This window comes from Protopterus annectens, chromosome 1.part2 (genome assembly GCF_019279795.1).
Source record: "Protopterus annectens isolate FY-2018-M chromosome 1.part2, PAN1.0, whole genome shotgun sequence".
Lineage (NCBI taxonomy): Eukaryota > Metazoa > Chordata > Ceratodontiformes > Protopteridae > Protopterus > Protopterus annectens.
Genome location: NC_056727.1, coordinates 434,006,441 through 434,012,440, shown reverse-complemented (window position 1 = coordinate 434,012,440; position 6,000 = coordinate 434,006,441).

Genomic DNA, 6,000 nt, shown 5'->3' with positions numbered 1-6,000 from the left:
TATGTTGTACTACCAATTTCAATTATCAGGCACATGCAGTGTGTTTATACTGCTATACTGTCTTTAGTACATTACTCACTTCAGAACAGTTGTTGGTTTGTTTGTGTTGACATTAGCACAGGCTGCTCAAGACAAGGGGACATATTTCAGTACTGAGTATAGCTACCTACACCCTTGGTTGTGCCTGACTACACAGGTATATGTTATTTTTGGGTAGGGGTGCAGACCTGTAGAGAGCTGTATTTATTATCGTGTGGTGTTTACCTTGCTAAATATACAGGGTTGCTGTGTACCTGTTAGTCTATGAAGGCAAGTAGTCTATCTGTGTAGCTCGCACCTGTGTTCAAATCCAGATGGTAGCCTGAGATTAGCCTAGTATTCTTTGTCTGTGCACCACACCAGTCCTTTCGGCAGTGGAGCAGTGGCATTGTCACAGTTTGTTGCTAGCAGTGCATGGCTACATCCTTGGATATTACTGTGTTGTACCCCTACAAAGGGCAAGCTTTTGGAACTCATTCAAAAGCTATTTTCAGAGTGTGTAACAGCAGAAGAGCCGATATGCCTGTATCTTTCTGCCTCTGCCAGGCCTCAGATACTGTCATGTATATATTGGAACAGCCTCAGGGAAAGGTACATACAGGTGAGATAGCCCTGTAATATATTACTGACATATTTAATTTGAGACTTTGAGGGAATCAGAACATATGTATTACTACACCTTGTCTGACGTGCAGGCAGTGTCTACACTCACCTATTGACATTATTCATTACATGTGATTCCACACTTGCTGCCTACTGTTACTACATTCCACACAGAGTCAGAGGGGCACAGCTAACACATGTTTACGACTCAGGGCCATCCCTGTATAGCATTCACAGTTGTTAATTCAGGTGTGTGCTGTATTCAGAAAGGCCAGTGTTTCTCCTGCTGTGATACCATGTGGGGTTTGTCAAGTACTACTGTAACATAATATCCTGCAAGAATGCGTGGTTCCATTTTCACAGTCATATCATACCATTCCACATAACCTGCTGGTAAAGACCCACAGAACAAGATTTGTGTTATGGCATTCCTATTTTCCCTTTACATTCCCTCATAGTAGTGCATGATATATTTATTACAGCACCAAGTTATTGAATATCTGCTGTGTCTCAGTGGTAATTCATGCAGTCTAGTGTGTCCAAGGTCTGGGGTTCGAGACTAACAGGGGTATTTTATGTTGCTGATGAGCAGACTACAGGCCTTGTCATACAGAGTGACTAAAGCACTTTTAAGCAGTTGTAAGCAGGTTTGCGCGAGTTTGCACGACGCTTAGCTACGCTTATCTACAGCGCACACACCTGCTGACTACTGCTTAAAAGTGCTTACTCCTGCTAACACCTGTGCTAATTTCATTTAAAGAAAAGAAAATGGGGAAATAGGAAAGTGGTGAAAAAGGGGGCAAAAAGAAGGTAGGACAGTAGGAAAACAAGCTCGGGATGTGCAGGAAGGATGTAGGGAAGGCCCATAGCTGCCCAATTCTTTACCAGCAACAGCTGTGCATATGTTAGAAATTTAGAGTGAGATTTGAAACCTTCAACCCATGAGAGAGGAGTGAGGACAACAAAGTATGTTGTACAGCCAATTGTAATTATCAGTTTACATGTCCAGCAGACATGTGTGCAAAATGGGCAGCTATGTATGGGGTGTAATTTTTTTGAGGGTACAGATTGCCCCTTTTTTTTTTCAGGTAAGAGTGGAATGTGAGGTAAAGGAAGTAGGAATATTGGGGGACCTGGGTTGGGGAGGTTAACAGACAAGACAAACAAGACGCATACAGGGGTGGAGTATGACATGTGGTGGGTAAACACAATTGACGGGGACGGATGTTTGGATATTGCAAACCCATGAGCCCAGAGATGGCAACAGTGGAACTGAGATCCCCACCAATGGGCAGTTACCACTGCACCTTCACAGCCCAGGCCGAGGCTGTGCTGTGGACTGGATAGGAGGGGCAGGCACACCCGTGAGTTGTGCCACTCTCGCCTCAAGCTGGGGTAGGGGATCAGTCACGGAACGCCTGATCTCACTACGCACCACAGACCGGACCCTTTGGAGGGTGAGGGGAGTCTCTCCTCTGGCCACGCTTGCAGAGGGGGGGCAAGCCCCATCCCCTGCAGTGCTTCCATGCAAAGGTGGCACAGGGCCACCGGAGGAGGAGGTCCCGGGCTGGGCACTGGTGCCAGGTGCAATCGCCAGCTGAGGTGGGAGAGGTGGGTCTGCTGGGACCCGCCTTCCCAACTGTTCTATGTTTAGCAGTATTTAATGGTATTTTGGGTTAGTAACAAACAACACCATTCCAAATTAGTTGTAACAGCACGCATTAGTATTCCCATTAACCAAACACACATGAATTCCAAAAGTTAAACAGCAAGCATAACACATGCATATTTAGAACAACAGTGGACATTCCAACAGCATGCAGGGTTGATTGGTGGCAACAGGCCATCAAGTTTGGATATGTGAACAGGGCACATGCATCAACGTACATGCAGATATGTACAAACCAACAGGACAAATGTCCATAAGAATTAATTGTAAATACACATACCCAGTTTGGTGTGGAATGGCATCATTTGTGAACATAAGGTAGGGTGGAAAAATATTACATTAACAACTTAAAATACCTATATGTATACTGTACATTCCTACTAGATGCAGATATATATCCCCTACATGTATTAGTACAGTTTTCTGTATGTAACCATAGAAATGTTGGTGATGGAAATGTTACTGCTACATTAATATACATTCCATTTTTATTCCTATATGTTCATATCTGGCTGTGTTCAGGTAAAGTATCCTGCTACATTTCAACAGTTACGTACAGTTCTAGCAACACACTGACATTTGTGGGATCACAAGCACAAGCTGCTCATGTACCAGATTAACATGTAGATACTATACATGAAACAGTTGAGGACGATAAATATTCTTCTGAGATACTGGCATTCCCATCAGCCAGTGTATATGGGCCTAGACAACTGTGGATGTTCAGCATTTCATACAACCATACTATCTCCATAATGCAAGGGTACAACAACATATCCAAAATGTGGGACGGACACAGTCCAGGTATTGTACTTTATTAAAAACATTTCACTCTTTGGTTGTGACTGTCTCATTCATTTCATTATGTAGTGCACACAGTATACCTTTATTCCAGACTTCTTACACCTTTATTGGCAGCTTCAAACTCTTTCTCAGGCTCTCTCACTTATTTTATACTTACATTTCAGGATGGTGCTTAATTCTAGGCTTATTAACATTTATTACTGGGTTACAACAATCCTTTTCAGCTGACTCACTTATTTCATATGACAGTATATACAAAGATGTATTCAAGACTTGTCTGTCCTTTATTGATGGATTAGAACACTCATTTTCAGGCTGAAGCAGTTATCTGTTATTACAATACAGGTGGAAACTCTATTTGAGACTTGTTTAATCTTTATTAATGGATTACAATACTCTTTTTCAGGCTGCATCACTTATCTGATCTTAGAATACTAGCAGAATCTTTATTCTAGGCTTATTTGACCTTTATTACTGGGTTACAACACTGAACTCTTTTACAGGCTGTCTCACTTATATTCTATAATAATACCAGCTGAATAATTACTAACCTGCCTGGTGTTGCAGCCTTAGCAGCCTATCAGCATAGGCTTGCCGATTTGCGGCACAAACACCTGCAGCTGTAATATAAATGAAGGGATATTAGAACATATCTATCCATACTACAGGCTAGAATAGCATTTCTTACATACTTAATTACATGGATACTTACTCAGTAGTGGGGCATTGGGCATATGATGGGCCTCCTGGATCCATTGGTTCAGTTGGTCCTCCTTTCATCCCTTCAGGTCAGCATGGTGGTGACGGACCTGCTCACCAGTCCTGGGAATGCCTGTGGCACTGGTAAGATCATGTGCCAACCGGTTCCATGCCTCTGCCTTATTTTCTGCCCATTGAACCTGTCCCTGCATGACTCGGCCTTCATGATGGTGGACTAGGAGCCAAACCATATATTTGGACTCCTCAATGCCCCACCTTTGCGCTTCAAAGCGATTACCCTCTCCGACGCCTGCCAGCCATCCTGACTGCAAATAGGTACCACAATCAGTTATGGTGTGTATTCCCACCTATGGAGCTTATATATGCCGGTTTTCCCGTACTTATTTGTGATTGGCTGTTTTGGACATTTATCAGCTAAGAGCAAACTGGCTTTGTCATGGTTATATTTTCATTCATTCCTATATGTATGGTAATACTGGATTTCTAAGTGCAACTGTCATGGCTTAGTGGTGCAGTACTTTGACTATGGTGCACAGTATCCTGGGTTCGACCCTTGTCATTGCTTTTTATTTTACTACTGTCTAGACAGGCTAGGAGGTGCAGCTGTGTATCTATGCTTAGCTAAGCGCACACAAGTGCACACCCGCTGACTACTGCTTAAAATTGCTTACTCCCGCTAACACCCGCGCTAATTTCTTTTAAAGAAAAGAAAATGGGGAAATAGGAAAGTGGTGAAAAACGGGGCACAAAGAGGGTAGGACAGTAGGAAAACAAGCTCGGGATGTGCAGGAAGGATGTAGGGAAGGCCCATAGCTGCCCAATTCTTTACCAGCAACAGCTGTGCATATATTAGAAATTTAGAGTGAGATTTGAAACCTTCCACCCATGAGAGAGGAGTGAGGACAACAAAGTATGTTGTACAGCCAATTGTAATTATCAGTTTACATGTCCAGCAGACATGTGTGCGAAATGGGCAGCTATGTATGGGGCGTAATTTTTTTGAGGGTAAAGATTGCCCTTTTTTTTTTTCAGGTAAGAGTGGAATGTGAGGTAAAGGAGATAAGAATATTGGGGGAGGTGGGTTGGGAAGGTTAACAGACAAGACAAACAAGACGCATATAGGGGCGGAGTATGACACATGTGGTGGGTAAACACAATTGATGGGGACGGATGTTTGGATATTGCAAGCCCATGAGCCCACAGATGGCAACAGTGGAACTGAGAACCCCACCCATGGGCAGTTACCACTGCACCTTCACAGCCCAGGCCGAGGCTGTGCTGTGGGCTGGATAGGAGGGGCAGGCACACCCGTGAGTTGCGCCACTCTCGCCTCAAGCTGGGGTAGGGGATCAGTCACGGAACACCTGATCTCACTACGTACCACAGACCGGACCCTTTGGAGGGTGAGGGGAGGCTCTCCTCCAGCCACACTTGCAGAGTGGGGGCAAGCCCCATCCCCTGCAGCGCTTCCACCCAAAGGTGGCACAGGGCCACCGGAGGAGGAGGTCCCGGGCTGGGCACTGGTGCCAGGTGCAATCACCAGCTGAGGTGGGAGAGGTGGGTCCGCTGGGACCCGCCTTCCCAGTTGTTCTATATTTAGCAGTATTTAATGGCATTTTGGGTTAGTAACAAACAAAACCATTCCAAATTAGTTGTAACAGCATGCATTGGTATTCCCATTAACCAAACACACATGAATTCCAAAAGTTAAACAGCAAGCATAACACATGCATATTTAGAACAACAGTGTACATTCCAACAGCATGCAGGGTTGACTGGTGGCAACAGGCCATCAGCTTTGGATATGTGAACAGGGCACATGCATCAACGTACATGCAGATATGTACAAACCAACAGGACAAATGTCCATAAGAATTAATTGTAAATACACATACCCAGTTTGGTGTGGAATGGCTTCATTTGTGAACATAAGGTAGGGTGGAAAAATATTACATTAACAACTTAAAATACCTATACGTATACTGTACATTCCTACTAGATGCAGATATATATCCCCTACATGTATTAGTACAGTTTCCTGTATGTAACCTTAGAAATGCTGGTGATGGAGATGTTACTGCTACATTAATATACATTCCATTTGTATTCCTATATGTTCATATCTGGCTGTGTTCAGGTAAAGTATCCTGCTGCATTTGAACAGT